Source organism: Labrus mixtus, chromosome 3 (assembly GCF_963584025.1).
Source record: "Labrus mixtus chromosome 3, fLabMix1.1, whole genome shotgun sequence".
Lineage (NCBI taxonomy): Eukaryota > Metazoa > Chordata > Actinopteri > Labriformes > Labridae > Labrus > Labrus mixtus.
The window spans coordinates 23,785,583-23,803,891 of NC_083614.1; the positions used below are offsets into that span (position 1 = coordinate 23,785,583).

General features: G+C 39.2%; 2 protein-coding genes across 3 annotated transcripts in view; one reads left to right on the plus strand and one right to left on the minus strand.

Annotated features, from left to right (window-relative positions):
- The window catches only part of LOC132967026 (gamma-interferon-inducible lysosomal thiol reductase-like), a 68,618-nt gene that overhangs the window by 23,596 nt on the left and 26,713 nt on the right, over positions 1 to 18,309 (plus strand). The window lies entirely within an intron of this gene.
- pde4cb (phosphodiesterase 4C, cAMP-specific b) overlaps positions 1 to 18,309 on the minus strand; it is an 88,182-nt gene that overhangs the window by 19,438 nt on the left and 50,435 nt on the right. The gene's annotated exons all lie outside the window — the stretch shown is intronic.

The window sequence follows — 18,309 nt, forward strand, 5'->3', positions numbered from 1 at the left end:
TGCAAACATTCAACAATTGAGTGAATTTTTTCAACCACAAAGGAGTGAAGAGCCTTGATAGAGAAACATTAGAGTCAGGTTCTTTCTATTTTCTTCTCTGACGACTGATATTGGTAGTGAAGGGTTTATACCATAATACCATTAACATGAAAATGATTTCTTGCTGATCTTTATGAAAATGTTTTTAGTCTTTGCACAGCTCATGTTCCCTCAGCAGGGCTCTGCCTTTCTCACAGACACGCCGACTTCATGAGGGAAGTAAAGATACTGTTCATTCTCCAGAAGAGTCGAAGATTTAAACCAGCAACCTTTTGGTTACAACTACTCACATTTTGAGATGATATAAAATGAACATTCAAAGAAATTCAAAGCACTGTTAAGTGAATCCCACAGAATTTATTTTACAAAACAAATAATTTTCAGGCTATAACAGCCCACTCATTTTCTGATCATAACAAATAATAGCTAACAGAGCAATGGACGCCAGCTTCTACAGTATGCCTATTTTTAGCTCAGTGTGCCTCAGGCACTCCAGCAATAGCAGTGGCTGATAAATCAAAGATGGCTATTATGCAATCGATGCTGAATGAAAGGCCTAATTCACAGAAGCAAGAGAGAGAGAGAGAGAGAGAGAGAGAGAGAAAGAGAGAGAGAAAGGATCGGAGGAGGGAGAAGGTGGGGGTTATGAGGAAAGCTGTATCCAGCACAGTGATGTGGTACAGCATCTCCCACCTGATTGGTGTGACATGACAATGGGGGTGGGGCTGCAGCAGGGCTTACCTCAATGATAACCCTCCCAATACACACCTAACCCAAAACCTATTTTACACCCCACCCCATGGCTTGGTGTAGCCGGCTGTGACGAGGCTCCATCAGAGGAGACCAATGACGTCAGAAGCTAAAAATAGATCTGCCTGCCAGGAAAGAGGGGCACTAGGAGACTCGTGACAGTGCTTACGTAGATGACCCCCCCATCCCCACCCCTCCCCCAAATACATATTTGAACATATGAAATTAGATTTTTTTTGAGTTTAGTTCCTCTTGATGGCTCCTTTCAATCCATTATTTAGCAACATAATCGATTTCTTTCAAAAATCCACCTGAATCTCTCAGTGAACGAGGGCACTGAAGCTCAAGGACACTTTGACGATCTACATGGCCACTGTCAAGATGTGATCAGGTCAGATGGTCTCAGGTATACTGTGACCGTAGAGCAAACCATTGGATTAAATGACTAAACATGTTCATTTGTAATAATTAGTACACTGAAAACCAAGATTTATGGATTGCAATAACTGTGTTATGTATCTTTTGAAGGCAAACTTTCCTACTACCCGTTCTCTCTTTAACTGAAGAACAAACATAGAAACAAATTATCCAAGAAATACATTTAAATAAGCTTATTTCATAGCAGAGTCTCCATCACATAAATGGTCCAAGGTTGGTGTCGGTGTTAAAACTGAAGCAGCTTCAGAAAAACCCGACGAATCCGTTGACGTTTTAAAAACTGTTGTTTTTTTGATGATACTGATATTTAATCTGATGCTTTCTAAGACTGCAACAAAGAATGCAACAAAGAATGCACAACACATTTCTAAACACTAAATATGAAGTAATATCCCCTATACATCAACACATTTTTATTTAAAAAAAAAAGTTTAAAACATTTCACATTCTACAGATTTGATATCACCATTGAGCTTTTCAGCGGCTGCAGTTCACTACGTTTACTGCTGATTCAAAACATTTATTCCCATTCAAGAAGCAGCAGCCTACAGACTTCTGATAGGCAGACAGCTCCCACTACTGAAGGAAAAAATGTACTGCAACTTCTTTCACTTATTCACATGTCCTCATCTTGTACAGAATAGGTTTTCACTGATGAAATAGCTAAATTAATTTGAGAAAATGAATCTAAAGCCAAATAATTTTCAGATGTGCAGGAACATAGAATCTCTTACCTTTCACTAAAATGTTAAATCTAAGGACGTTACATAACCCTCCATAAAGAAGGCACTGCTTAAAAAATCCCTTTTGGATCCTAGTTTTTATCTTTTGAGGCCTTGATAGGTTAGCTCTTCCATGATATCTCTTACATCGCATGTTTTTTTTACAATAAAATGTAAAATAAGTTGAACCAAACATTTCATTATTTGTCTGTAAAGTTAAGAAATCGACTGCATCTTATTTTCTTCCATCACTAGTAAAATAGAGAAGTAATGGAGAAGCAATGAGGGACGGTGGATGACACAGCTCCTCTAGGGAATATTAAGTTTCTGGGGCAGGAAGGGAAAAGTATGTGAGTAGGAAAGCAATGCAAAGGATATTAACCTATTGAATAATGCACGGGATATGAAGCAAACAAGTAGAAAAAGTGAGATGTTGGGGAAAAAAGGAAACATCTTTAAGAGTTAAAGAGTTTACATTTTCAGTCTGTTATGTAGACGGAGATGAAAATGTTTCCAGCTCAAATACATTTTTTGCCAAAATGAGACTGTTAAGATGCCGACACCAGACTTCAACAAAAACACTAATAGACACTACTACTTTCATTAGCATTTCTACAACTATATTACTCAAACATCCATCAATGCGAGTACGGTCTGTAAAACAGCAACTACTTGCTTCTGTAATTGGGTAAAACAAGCCTCCGTTTTACAAACAGGCAGGCAGGCGTCCTGTTCAGTCACAGCAAACACAACAAGTTGACCTTGGTACGTCTCCTGCCTCCAGCATTGTTTTCCATGTCTCTGACGTAAATGACAGCTCCCTTTTCTCTCTTTAACCCTGTTTTTTTTTTTTTACTAAACTTTTCTCACACTCACCCACACACAACCCACATCAAAGTCTGCCTTTGTTCCCAAGATGTTTAGTTTGAACCTCATTACAATATAGAAGGAGAAGGATCCTTTTACTTGAGCTAAGCAATCCATTCACCTCTTGGTAAAGCTTTGACATGTTTATTTGCTTTTGCTAAAAGCTGGTGGATGAAGAGCCATATGAAATATTTCTTTAAACCAATTTATTAACCATTATATATATAGATCAATCCACAGGGAAAATATCACCAATGTTCGAAAGCTAATGTGACTTAAAATGCTTCCTGAGTGGTAAACATTCACATTACAATGATATTCAACATCAAAACACACCTTTCCATAAATGTCTCTGTAATAATGCTCCTCATTGAACAACTTGTTGAACAGAGAACTGAACAAAGTACTTGAGTTAGGGTCACTTGGCTTTAAGGCTTTTTCCCAAGCCATTTTTTTTAGTTATATCAGTACGTCATGTTCTTTAACCCGAGGCAGACTTTATGACATCTTTAATAGCTTTAGCGTTTTAAACAGCACAAAACACAACACAGGAAATGTAAAGTATGACCAGTTCCATTTCCACGCATGTGTGATTGTGATTCACTCATGGGAAACCAGGGCCGAGGGATTCAACGGATCCATGTGAGAGGGGTACAGAAAACAACAGTCAAGGCCAGATGTTATTTGATGGTGGATGACACAGGCCCAGGGTCAGAGGTCAGCCTCACACACACATACACAATCACGCTCCCTCCGGTTTTCTTCCCTCACAGCGTGGGAATTGTCAGAGGGGCCCAAAACATCACATCATGAAGGAGGCGAGAGGTGCAGAGGAGAGAAGAGGAAAACAGACAATATGACTGTGTGTTCATGAGATATAGATGGGGGGGGGGGGGGGGGGGGGTTACTTAATGACTCCTTACTGATTTAAAATGAAAAGCACACTTCAAGTATAAAAGATACATTTTAGAAGGGTGTGTGTTTTTGGGCATTATGTGTTGTTGTGGGGCGAATAGGTGTGAAGGAGTAAAGGGAGTTGTTTGCTTTACACCTCAAGCCTATCGTACATTTCATCTTGAAATAGCAGAAAAACAAACCGCCTCCCCCTCACCCAGCCCTTTGTCTAACATGTCTTTCCTCTCCACTTCCACTGTGTGTGGCGCGTGTGTGTTTATATAGTCATGGCATTACACACAGGAATGTTGGCAGGACAAGAACAAAGATGGAAATTATTTATGGAGTCCAAGAGACCTGTTCACGTCAAGGCAAGTAAGTAAAAAAAATCTGCCAACTTTGTCCAAACAAGGCATCGTAAGCAATGAGTTAACCTCACTTCATCTTTGGTTTTCACAACCCGTCTCCTCTTCACTAAACGAGCAGTACAGATCCCCTTCTCTTTAACTTTACATTACTACCATGTGCTCATCGGGCTCAATATTTTCTTTCAATATGAAGAATCTACTTTTGAATAGATTAGTCCAGAATGAGTAAGACATCTCCTTGTTGCAGTGTCAAATCTGATGATCCGGTGCTCTGACTGGAAGACATATTCTGAAGAGATGAGTTTCAGCTGATTGATCGATTCTAAAAATTCAATTCAATTTTATTGAGCACATTTCATACAAATGTAAACTCCATGTGTTTACAGAAGACACAAATAAACAAACACAATACAAACTCATTAAAAAAAGGTCAGGATGCCCCATGCCGTAGAGGTTAAATTGAATGGCTGGTAAAATGAATAAAAAAGCCTCAATCTGAAGTGGCTGAATCTGTGGAAACACACTGTATGAATTTAACAAGGCATCATTTGATGACAAAGGTCAGTTAAGCCTGAATTATGACAAATTATACACAATAAAATAGTACACAATATGCTGAGAAACTGTTAAAAAAAACAACACATTTCTGCAACAAAAATTGGTTTGATGTAAACAGTGTGGAGGTCACACATAAGAATTCTTATAAGAAAAAGGAATGAAGGGGATAAAAGCCACCTATGTTACATCAATTGATCCACTCAATGCACTTCTCATTACATAATGCTAATTTAAAAATAAAAGAACAAATGTATAACATGTTTTTTTTCCCACCAAGTGTCATGCAGTTGTGAAAGCATTATCCATATATGGAATCATCACTACTATTATGCGCCCACATTTGATTCAATAGTTGTAAAACACAAATGAAAGAATTGTAGACTACATTTGCAGTCTTGTGTACAGAGTAGAAGCTGAACTTCATGAAACATCACCCTTCTTTTAAAAAAAACAAACTATTTCCACTGTTGTATTCAACCTCACTGGTTAGAAGCTGAGTGCCACACCTCCATGAAGAGCCTGTTGATCTTTCCATCCACCTGACTAGCCAAACAGAGACAACACTTTGAGTCCAACACCAACATCTGATCTCAGAGCATGCTTCTCTAAATATAGCAATGGGGAGGCGAGTCAAGCCAGCTGCTGTGTTTATTATTTTTTCTGTGTGACCTTTGACCTACAGGCAGAGGAAGGACTTGCTTTTGAAAACAGCAGACCTCTGTTTGGATTGTCACAAGAGAATAAAAGGATAAAAGAAAGGAAGTAACATATGGTGGCATGGCTGAAAAGTTACAGGCCTAGAAGCTCTACTGAATTTCTGTTTGTGGGATTGTTACATTTTGGTGAAAAGCCTAGAATGTTAAATAATAATATTAATAATCATCGGCACACATGAGGCAAAGCCAAACACAGAGATGCTGTGTTGTGTTGCACAAGAACAACTGCAGGGAGGGGGAGCTAGTGCTCATAGGTCTTGATTGGGACGCCAGCTAATGTGGTGGATTATAGGATGTGGTGTGCATGCTTTATTTTGGCGGGCAAGTTATGATAGAAACATATTATCTTGCAGGTAGGATATAATTGTACCACAGGCTAGATGGGGCCCACAGGACACATGAACCCTAACGCATTTGGCTTAGTCCACATTACTGCAGCCTGCTTTATCCCAGCCATACGATGCTGTCATCAATCTTTCTCTGCATTTCCTATCCATCTTTAGCATTTCTATCCAATAAAGGCATAAATGGACAAAAAAAACGAATGCACATCTGTTTGCTGTCTTTGGTGTTTGATTATAGAATGGTTCTACAACAAACCAACAAACTACAGTTGCTTTTTTAGCCGACTGGCTTTTAAGAATGAGTGTAACTTGCTTAGTTCTTAAGAGGTTAAATTTCAGATTGCAGCAAGCCTCTAAGATTGGTTCAGTCTTCAGGATGGGTATTGATCATGGAGTCTATGTGCAGTGATTAGCTGTGTCTCTCCAGCTGGGGAGAAATCCATACAGTGGCTGATCAGCATTAACATCATTAGAGACTGGTTAGGAGGGTCACACACTCGGCCAGAACCACCCAGAACCACCACACACACACACACGCACGCACACACACAGGCAGTGTGTGATTATGGCCCCAGCAGTGGAGATCTAGATTTGGCTCCAGAATCGACCTGAAAATCGAACAACCTTACATCACACTGGTGCACAACTGGACAGGTCGGTTCTGGGCACGAACACATACGCACACACACACACACACACACACACACACACACACACACACACACACACACACACACACACACACACACACACACACACACACACACACACACACACACACACACACACACACACACACACACACACACACACACACACACACACACACACACACACATAAAGGTCTATCTTTGCCCAGCAACAAGCCATACTAAGTTTTTCTCTAATCATGTTCATACAGCACTAATTGGCTTCTTTCAGTATACAGTGATTGAGTCCAGCGGTAAGATGGAGTGTGCCACTTCCTCTTCTAATTAGCCTAGGGCAACCAAGGAACAGCCAATCACATTGCTACTCAACAGCTCAAGTCAAAATGATGGAAGACTGATATCTCTAATTCCTTCTCTGCCTTTTCTGTGTTGATTCAATCAAAACGTCTCAAAGACTCAGGGTCCAGATAAGAAACGGCCATAACTCATTAACAATTTGTCCAATCATCGTCAATTTTGGTACAGATGTTCAGGGCCTGTCTAGAAATGGGTGTACCAAAGCATTTTGATCCTGACCCATAGGAGGCACCAAAAATATCCCAAATGTGTACCCATATATTAGGTACAAATTTGGGGGTGAGTACCAAGTGTCATATTGATTGATGAAAGTGGGCATGGTCGATCACATGTTTACTCATAACTTAAGATGCCTTTAATATATCCTGTTTAAACTGACTGAGATCAAAATGAAGGACAACTCAAAACCTCTGAACTTCACAAGATGCTACTAGTATAAGATAGACTTATTAATATTGATTTTACTTTGATGTTTGTGTTTTTAATGTGGTTTGTCTAGTTACATATTCATACCAGTTAGCCTATATTGTTTATTTATTAGATTTATTTGAGGCTGAGATTTTAATTTATTTACAGTACCTTTTTTTAAAACAAATAGCAACAGTATGTGTTGAGTTAAACTTTGAAGGTAATGAAATTGTGTACATTTTATTTTCTTTCTATGAAGGTTATCAATCTAAAAAACTCTTTAAAATTATTTTTTGATGTCACCTGAAGCAAAGTGGACAGTTATTTGTTGATCATGAAAAGATAAAGTGGATTGAAAATAAAAGAGGCAAAAGAAGAGTGAGTTGTCCTGTGGATCCTTTAAGGTGAGACAGCCCTTTTCAATTTTGTGCGAGTTGAACGAAAGATCCTAACATAACTTAACACACACTGAGTTTCATTCAAATCAGTGGAAGGGTGGACCAATGGTGTATCTTTCAGTGAACAAAGATTGAAATGCTGTTGGCTTTGTGATGACGAAACTAGTGTGTGATTGGTCTACCTCTGCTTTTTTTAAACCCAACTAAACCAGATGTTGAGTCTTAAAACCTGCTTAATGCCATAAAAAGTGCTTGAACCCGCTTACTGCCACTATTAATTGTTTATTATTAACAGTTGTAAGATAAGTAAGATTGTCATAAATAAAGGCATTTGAAAATAAAATATTAAAGCTGAGAAATTTTACAAGAAATGTATAACCAAAACCACAATCACAATATATACAAATACCATGTATAAACTCCATTATGCATTTATATTTTTAAGTGTTACTAAGCAGACAACAGTTATATAAATTTGCAACACTTCTCAAGGTATTCATAGCAATGATCATTTTTAACTCAGACATATCTGTAATACCTCTTTAATGCCTTTTGTAAATGATTATAATACCTGGACCACAAACACACCCCCTGAGGCAAAATACGATTTTTAGTTTAGATAATTGTTATACTTGGTTTTTTATTATTATTGCTTTCTCTACATTATCTGATGCCTGCATCTTATAAGCACTTACACATAGGAACACAGTCTAGTCATTCATTGCTGTATTATAGGTTTTCTTTTTTTTTACCTGTATTTTCAGATTTGTGTAGAAGTATCTGAAACAGAATAGTAACTTTGCTTTTTAAAGTAAAAAAAATAATTTGTTCAAAATCCCCCCCAGTGCTTTTCCCTACCTGTTATCCGGCAGTGTGGGTGGAGCCCAGGAGTCTACACAGGTGACCGAGTTCACCTGTGATAAACAGCATCGGAGCAGGCTGCATGTAGACGCCTTATTTCCTCATTTGTTTAGATTATGTGAAAGTCCATCAACCACACTATTGTCTAATTCTGAAACCACATTATGGAACAGAACCCCTGTGTGGGTTGTTCATCTTTTCCTGAGTTGGTCAGTATCCCTGGAATCACGGAGATTTCAGAATAACACTCAGTCCACTGTTCAAGCAGTAATATTATGCATAAAAAACACACAGTCACACACACACAGTCACACAAGCACAGTCACTCTTGTCTTCTGACGTCAGTTGTGGTTTCATGGCTGTCACTGCAACGCCGATCGACCTGCTCTCAGGCCTACAATTATTTCTGGACCACTGCTTGCTGCAGTTCTGTTTTTCCACGAAATAAGAGACCAGAACCTGAAGGATGCTATGATAGACACTAAAAAAGATACACACAGGAAACCAGCTGGCTAAGCTAGTGGACGCAGTGGGTTTTCTCTTGAGATATGTTTGTTATAGGAACAAAGAGGAGCGACTTAAAAGGCCCTAAGTAGAGGCGTCCTGCAGTTCAACGGGTTGAGGCATCAGCTGTGAACAGGCAATGATTTGGGATCAAGTCCAGGGACGAGCCACTGTCACATCAATATTTCCTTTAGTCCTCAACAAGGGTCAAAAATGTTTTTGTCACGAAATGTCACTACAGTATAATGTGTTTGATGTGATCATTTAATGATGCAGGCCAGTTCCTGTAAACAGTACATAAAAAAAGAAGAAAAGTGATGGATAACATCATCATGACATAACATGATTTGACAGCTGTAGGGAAAACCACAGGCAACTGTGAAATGGCAAGGATGCTGGACAAGAGACTTATTATACACCCAAAATGCACAACAACAGCTGTGTGTGAACATCACACCAAAACCATCATACACTGATTGTTAAAGACATACATACAACAGGTCATGATCTCCAGTTCAAATGAACACCTGTTTACAGAGACTGACGTTCCATAATTCTGAGCAATTCTTCAGCATGAAAACAACTTAACTCTCGGATCACTCTGATACACAGCTGTCTTTGGTATATCATGTAGACTAAATATTCATGGAGGTTTAACTCTTCAGAATCTTAGGGGAGGGCTGCCTAATTTTACATAATAACTTTTCCAACTAGCAAGTTGTATAATAGATTTTTTTTATAAATCATAAAACCTTTTAAATCCAATCCATGTAAAGCTCTATTACTATGTTGTAAGTAAAAGTTTTGTTCTTTTGGTTTGTCCTATATGAACAACACGCAGAGACGTTTCGGGAAGGTTACATCAGCTACTAGCGAAAATGATTCATGACGGGTGGAGGATAAGGAAGGGGTGAATGGTATTAAAATGCTCTAAACAACTTAGTGTCATGGGACTTTTTGCCAGCATTGTGTATTCATCACAATAAAATAAATCTTAGTTATTTAAGAATTAGATATGATCCAGCATTGTTTTCCACAAGACAAAACTGCAATACTATTATTCTAAAATAACAAGTAAAATTTAATGTTTTTACATTCCTAAGTAAGTGCCTAACATGTTCGTTCTGTAAGCTGTGGGGTACAGAGAGTTGCCTGATACTAATACTGAATGAAACTTAAAGAGTAATAGCTGCAGTCTCCGGAGAGAAATCCATAATCAGTGTAGGTAGGTAAAGTCTAACCAGCTGCAGGAGGGGAATTATGAGACCTCTGATACTGTCAGCTGATACTCTGAGCCTACTCTCTTTAAGCACAACTTAAGTGCATCACCATAACTGACGTGACTCTTTGTTTACATTATGTGGTACCATGCTGACAGCGCGCAGTGACCCTTGACCTCATGTGTTTGAGCTCTGTGTCATGTCGCACTGTGTTGACACGGGCTGAGGCCCGAAGGGTGGGCCAACCAGCTGTGGCACCAACAGAGAGGTCAGATTTTATTACTGACATTTTGGGAGGGACAACATGATGTAACCTGTGAGAGACTATGAGTCAAACTGTGCTTCACCCCAAATATTGGCCTTAAATTAAATCAGATCTCAGACAGACACTGCGATCAAGACAGAAGCTCCCCCAGGGGCAGCTGTGGCTCAGTGGTAGAGTCGGTCGTCTCTCAACTGGAAGGTCAGGGGTTCAACCCCCTGGTCCTGCAGCTACATGTCCGATGTGTCCTTGGACACTTAACCCTAAGTTGCTCCAGCTGCTTCGTTGGCGCTGTGTGAATATGTATGAATCAGATAGTTAATGTTTGATCGATGTATGCACATGTTGTTTCTCTATTTCTCTATGCATGACCAGATTTTCATTCTGAGAATAATAAAATAAATGAAATTGAATTTGCAATATTGAATACTTGTGGATTGTTACCCCAAACTAATTTAATTAGTTTTCTATTGAGTGTTTGTGGTTTGAGTCTGTGAGAATGTTTTTGTCCCAACAAAAGTTCCCCTGCATGTATAAGTCAAACAGAGGGAGCACAATGAGCTGCTAAAGACCAGCTGACCACAGCTGTGAGTTACAGCTGATTTATATTAACACTAACTTGTATACAAAGCGAGAGAACAGTTCCCCATCAGGGTTCATATTACAAACTTATCTTTGTCTTATATGCAATGTTCTGAGCATTTTCCCTTCCAAAAAAACAGCTTCAAGCTGGGACAACCCGAGTTACCAATACTGTTTAAGATACTGTTCAACCTTGACAAAAACACAATAAACTTTTAATAGTAGTCTTTAAAACAGTATTGCTTACATTTATAGAGCTTTAAAACAGTATTGCTTACATCTTAACTGATAAAATCAAGAATAAAGAAAGTTTGACAAAGATAAAATGAGAACCAACCACTAACCTGAAAAAACACAGATCAAATTAGCTGAACTGCTTTTTACTAAATATACTTTGCAACGACAAAGTAACAAACTGCCTACTTGGAATTTTATTAGTGTGGGCAGAAATAACTAATAACTGACCAGACCCTCCCCAATACATAATACAGTGGGACACATTAAAGGCCAGCAGCAAATGTCAAATGTGACATTTCATATGGCAGTGAAAAACACAACTCTGCATGAGTTAAGAGACTTTTCATCATGACTGTCACCAACATGCTGAGAGAAGATCCTCTCTGCTACCACCAAAACAGTTTTTTTTCTTTTCTAAAAGAATCAACAGCAGTCAAGGCTTCAATGAGAAATACAATACGTTGGGTTGGTTTTAGCGCAATCCAAGCATCCCAGACTTTTCAGGCTGTGCCCATCAACAATAGCCCTTACAGCAGTTATCGGAAAAAAAAACAAGTTGGTCTAGAAAAGCATTTTTCCTACACTGTCGAGTCCTGCTCAATCATAACCCTTAGAAGCAGATGTTAAACATCTGCACTGATGGACGTGTCTGTTAGCCAAAACTAATTGTAAAACCTTTAAGTTTACAGGGGAAGCTATGACGGTGGAAGCAGTATGTTTCCGTATAGAAACTAATGAGAACTGCAGGGTGCAGGTTAAAGGGATTTGACCGGTTATAATGTGCACTCTACTTTTCTCTGTGGCTTTTTGACTGTGTTATTACATGTGGTTTATCCATCAGGCCTATAAATACTCCCCACCCTGCGTTCATTAGAAATGTGCCTTTGAAGGTTTTTTTATTGCCGGGTTGACATTATAAAGACACTTTGATCCCCCTCCCTGCCCAACCTGGCTGATGTCGTCATGACTTTCTAAAAGGCCGCCTGCTACATTAGTCAGATTTCCTTCAATGACTCTTAAAGAAATAGTGACTTTCAGGTTGACTCATGTGGGGATCATGAAATGGGTTTGAGTAATGCATGAGTAAGGGGAAATTATTTCTGTTCCACTCTGACTTCATGCCCTATACCTGCTTTTTTGTTTTGTTGTTAAAATACATTTAAAATTATTGTTGTTGATTTGGTTATCTTTTGTATAATTTGTATTGTTACAATTCATAATTTAAAATGTAAAACTTAAATAAACATTAGTTTATTTGTATTTGTTATTTTGGAAATACTATAATCTGAACTTTGACCCCAGCCACTGACTGTGTCTACACCTTAAAAACTTCTGCCACTGCAAAAACATTTTTTTTTACCACTGCATTTGGCACTGAGGATTACTAGTGCTATTACTATTGCATCACCAGGTAAAGAAAGACAAAAGAAAGTGTTGAGCAGGTTTGCTGTCTTTGCATGTCCTTGTTCTTGTATTCTTGTCCTTATGTTCTTGTAATTAATAACTGAATTATGTGTGTGACAAACAAGCACTGTTTTATGGTGTAGATAAAGTTTAATTTGATTTCAAGCATTTCCGCCTCAGTAATGAAAAACAATTAATATTTTATTGTGTTTGCCACCAATATTTAGTGAGTGAGGATATATTAAATCACTCAAGGCTCCACGCCACAGAAACCCACAGATGTTCAGCAGATCCTGATTCAGCTCTTCCAGTTTCCCTAACCAACTACTTGTAAACCACACACACATATTTTGTTCAGTCTATGCTGGACACTGTGCTGTCGTGGATTTGATGTAATTTTGACATACAGTACAGGATTCAAATTATTTAGTTCTGAGAGGTAAAGAGAATTTATTCAGTCTTTAACAATCTCTTTTAATGCAATTCTGACTCATGTTCTTCTTACAGATGACAGCTTATCATTAAGCAATTAAGGAAAAGAGGATCAAACCTGATTCTGAAAAGGATGACTGTATAACACTGTTTCTTTAAAAGGCATTAAATGGATAATTAATACTCATTAAGTACTGGGAAAAGTACCCTAAGGTCACTTCAAGCGTGCATTACACAGACTGACTGTTCTGTACATCAAGTAAGATTGATATCAAAATCATAAGGAGATACAAATGCAAGGTCGCTATAGAAAACAGTTCATACTGAGCAACACTGATTAACTTTTAATCTGGCAGAAGCAGAAATTTCAAAGATAGGGAAATCGCTCTCCAGCCACACCTGTAACCCCTGACATGGAAATAAGAATATTATCGGTCAGTCATGTTGTAACTACACATTTTATTTAATAATAACAGTAATAGTTAAACTCTTCAGTTAATTGTCAAGCACCAAATTTAACCAACTATTGCCTAAAAAAACAACTTGATAATATTGCGGATTGCTACAGACATATGAGAGGTGGTGGATGTATTAAGATTAACACAGCTGCATAAAGAGCCTAATTTACTTCACTGAAAGAAAACCTCTCATGACATAATCTATAATATAGTAACTAACTTCATGGCTTTATTTTTACGATTCATATTTTGCGGGTTTCCCATCCTGTTGCGATCATCCATCTAATGCAAATGTTACCATAGGACATACAGACTTTTACTATATCACTATAAATCACTGTTACCACATAATACAATTATCTTAATGTACTATATGTGGGTGAAAGAATTGTGAAACGTATTTAAAAAGAGAAAAGACAGCCATGTGCTAAGTTCTGGAACTATGACATCTGAATTGAAGCACATCTGTCCTACCGCCTGCGTTTCTGCACGATGTCAATTGGCCGGTTGACAGCACACGGTGACCCACAGATATTCCCATTCCTCACTGTGAAGTAACGATCCTGGACCGAGGGGGCCAGATACACACAGTTAGTCGGTAAACTCATGTTTGAGAATGTTTTCTTTTCCCTTTTTTTTTTTTGTTTTCTGCTAATCCTTCTCTTCCTCCTCCAGGCGCTCCTCCACTCGTAGGCGCACTCTCTCCTCTCCCTTCACAGCACACCAGGTTTCCATTGACCCATAGACAGGCGGAGGGAAGCCTTCCTCGATGTATTTCAGCATCATGCCGCCACTCAGAAACCAGTCAAGGGTGAAGAAAGGAAGGCGGTTCAAAGGCTTGTGGCTTTTAGAGTCATTTCTCCAGCAACACTCTGTTTAATGCAGTTTGGAGAGCTGAGCACAGGGAGTTGAGGCTGTTTGATTCAAATCCACAATGAGAAGTTCAGAGCTCAGCTTTCTCTCTTTTCTGGAGATATACTCCTCCCTCCCCTCCTCTCTGCTCCCCTCCCTCTGTCTCTCTAAGACTCGCTTTGTGTGTCTCCGCCAGCACATGGAGGCTTTAAAAAGACATGAAGTATGTGCATGCGTATGTGCAGTATGTGTGTAAGCAAGAGAGATGGGGGGGGGGGGGGTTTGGTTGTAGTAGTTGTGTGATGTATGTGTGTGTGTGTGTGTGTGTGTGTGTGTGTGTGTGTGTGTGGCTATTTATATGTGCTGTCGTTGGTAGATGTGTGGTGTATGTGTTATTGAAACTACCACTCTTAACAGGAAATTTCTCAGGCAGCATAACACCTGTGGGTATCATTTTTTTTAACTGTTGCCATGCCTAGCAATCACACACACACACACACACACACACACACACACACACAAGCTTGACTTACTGCACGCAGTACAAGTTAAAACTACTTTCAAGTCCTCGCAACCAAATCCTTGACCATCATTCAACGGCCTCACACCCTTCAGCTTTCTATGTATCCTTACAAACCTTATGTTTGTTTGAATATTTCATGTGATTGCATTAAAATGTTTTTAAATCAATGTATACATATTTATTGATTTTTTAAAACTGGAACTTTAATAGTGATTTTTTTCACACACAGCAGCCGATGTAACCGCATAATTAACAGGACATTTCTGATCTCCAGCCTGCAGAGACTTCTGGCAGAGTAGCACGAGTCATTCTCACCAGAGGCTGTGGATGGACTTTTTGGACCCATTGATCTCACCAACTGATCGGCAAGCTGCTGTCGAAATGCTAGGCAAATATTTGTCTTTTGAGACACGCAGGGCAGACGAGCGAGTTGGACGTGTCGATGGGCACATGGGAGAGGAGATGGTGGAAGGGGGAGCTTTAAAACGCCAGTCAAAAAGAACGTGTTGCGTGGAGAGCTACCAAAAAGATGATGTCCTGAAGATATGGAGACCGTTTCAGATGCTAAAATTATCGTCACAAATTTTTTTTTTTGCTTCTGTTCAACGTGCCAGTTGACCGTATTTACTTCACTGTTGCTGCCTTTAATTTTTCTCAACACTTGCCTCGAATCTTAGCCATGATTTGGCTAACAGAAGTGTCTTTTCATGTAAACTAAACTCACTAAGACAGCTACATTTAATTAAATGTAGGCCTTTATACTACAGCCTTGTAAAGAATTGCCTAACTATGATTAAAAATGTGTTCTATAAGATCTGTTATCTGCTACAGGCTGACTAATATCAGCAGGGCAATACCAGATTGTACAGCTTTTATTACCATATTGGTCGAAATGTATGATATTTTTATCTGAAAAAAAGCCACGTATCCGTACAGCAGGTGTTCCCCTCATGACTGACGCAAGCCATCACTCACAGCTGCAGTGCCGGGGGGGGACACGGTGATCGTCGGAACCATGTGGCTCAAAGGAGGTCAAGTTAACCGACAACTGATGATGCCAATTTTCAGATATACAGTAGGTTACCAATGCAACAGAGTTATTATACAACTGTTAAGCAACCAAGAAATAGGGTGATGAAGAGCGTAATGTTTGAAGAAGGTTAGCCCCAAAAGACCAGCTTAAAAAAAGCTGACAGTCAGAGAAAATCATACCGTGGTGATCATGAGATTGACAGGAGAGTGTGTGACTATTTTTCTGAAAAACAGAACGGGGGTATGCAGCACCTGCGCTCAGACTTCAGAGAAGCTACTGTGTATTCAGGGCTGAGTGATTAGCTTAAGAAATAAACACTCATATCCCCTGGAGCAGATGGGCAACGCTGACCAAACACCTGTATTTTTTCAAGAAAGAAAGATGAGAAATCCATGATTGTGAAGTCTTCAAAGATGACTGAATGAGGAATTAATTTAGTTTAAGTATTTAATATAAAGATGCTGAAAAACATGATTTTACATTAAATGTATTTAAACAATCATCTTACCTCATTTTATGTATTTGTGTCATCATTATTTTTGAAATACATTTTTCTTTAATAAAAACACGATTTGGTCCTCTCAAAGTTGTTTTTCCAAAAACCTCTTATAACCAGAGTCATCCTATATTTGGACTGATACGGTTTTATGGGGCACACAAGAGACTAAATCTGGGGCCAGCTGATGACTCAGTTGTTTAGAAATATGAAAACAATGCAGGACCATACAGAAGAGATTCTCCTGCAGTTGTGGAGACAAAACAAGCTATGAAAGTTTCCAGCCCACATAGATCCAAGAGGGGTGCTTGTAAGGGGAGCCAGATGGCCTAGCGGTTAGGTCACGCCCCATGTATGGAGGCTGTAGTCTCTACAAGGGGGCACCCAGGTTCCAGTCCGATCAGTGGCTCCTTTCCCACATGTCACTCCCCACTATCTCTCCCAATGTTCTACTCCATCTGCTGTCCTATCAAATAAAGGCATAAAAGAACTGAATGTCTTCCAGAGGAGACTGTACAAAAATGTGCAACTTTAAACCCATATTCAAACATCACTTCTCTCTCGTCACTATGACCTCTGGCATGTCACTTCACCTTCAAGTGTGGCCAGTGGGATCAGATAGAAACACTTTCTATTTCTAGCATGGTCGAGCAACTGATTACATGAACAACATCTTACCATGCATCACCGGACCTGAACAAACTGCAGTCTTAAGCTACTTTGTATTCTGTGTGACTGCACTCATTCACGTCGACCCCTGTTTCACCTTTCACCAGTGGAACTGGGTCAGAATCTGCTGTACCAATTGGCTACCTCTTGCTCATGAACAAAGACTCACCTGGGAACATCTTCATTTTGGGACAACTTGCGACCAACCAAAAGCAGAAATCTACATTTTTTGGGGGGGTTCAAATTTGGATGAGCTGACCCCTCATCTGAAATTCTTCACTAGCAGCTGCAATTGACAATTGTTTTCAATCACAGTTTAATGAAGCCAACACAATTACCTCATCCATAAGTAGAGACTAAATACACGTGCACAACATGACAAGAAACAGTTTTGGTTGACTTGTTTTCCAGTCTTTCAAGAAATTAAAACACAACTCTTCTCCATAATCCTGAAAAACGTAGGAACCCTGCAGGTTAACATAAGATAGCCCTTAAAACCACAAAACAAGTTTAGATTCATTGGCTATGATCTATTTTCTTGAATTCTGCAAAAGTAAAAACCCCAGCAAAACCTCAGAATCACCTTTTCGACACTCTGGCATGAGCTTTTCCAGTGAGGCTGATTGATGTGAGAGTCCAATAGTGTGAGTAAACCCTCCAGACAACCAAAGACCCCCCATAAAAAAAACACAAAGACGTGCCTGCCAAACATCCTTTCTCTCATCCTGATATCTTCCATGTTTTTTTCTTTGTGTCCATTTTTAATACCAAGAAACGTAGCCAGTGGTTTCTCGCTCTGATTTCCAGTATGACTTTGAGATGTCTAAAATAAAAACCTTGTATACCCTTCCCTCCGATGCTCTCCTCCCTCATTTTGCCACGTGCTTGAGAAACATGTTGGACCTCATAACAGATGCAGGGGTGGAGGTTTGCTGAGAGTGAGCTGTTTGAGAGGCCGCGGTGTAACTGTATCCGCCAGCCAAATGACTTCTACAGTCCAGCTGGCTGCTGCTTCCTATGACAACATCACCTCTAGTAATGAGAGTAAGCTGTGAGGAGAGAGTGTCATGTAACTCTGTGCATGTGGACGACTGGGTGCAACTGTATGAACATATACTTTATAGAAGTTATGACCTTTAATTAAAATATCAGTCACTCTGCTGATGGTATGAAAAAAAAAAAGAAATATCCAAGTTTTCGTTTATTCTTCTTCAAGTCAAATTCCAACCCCAATCCTAATTTTAAAGTTTTTATTTACTTGTGTTTC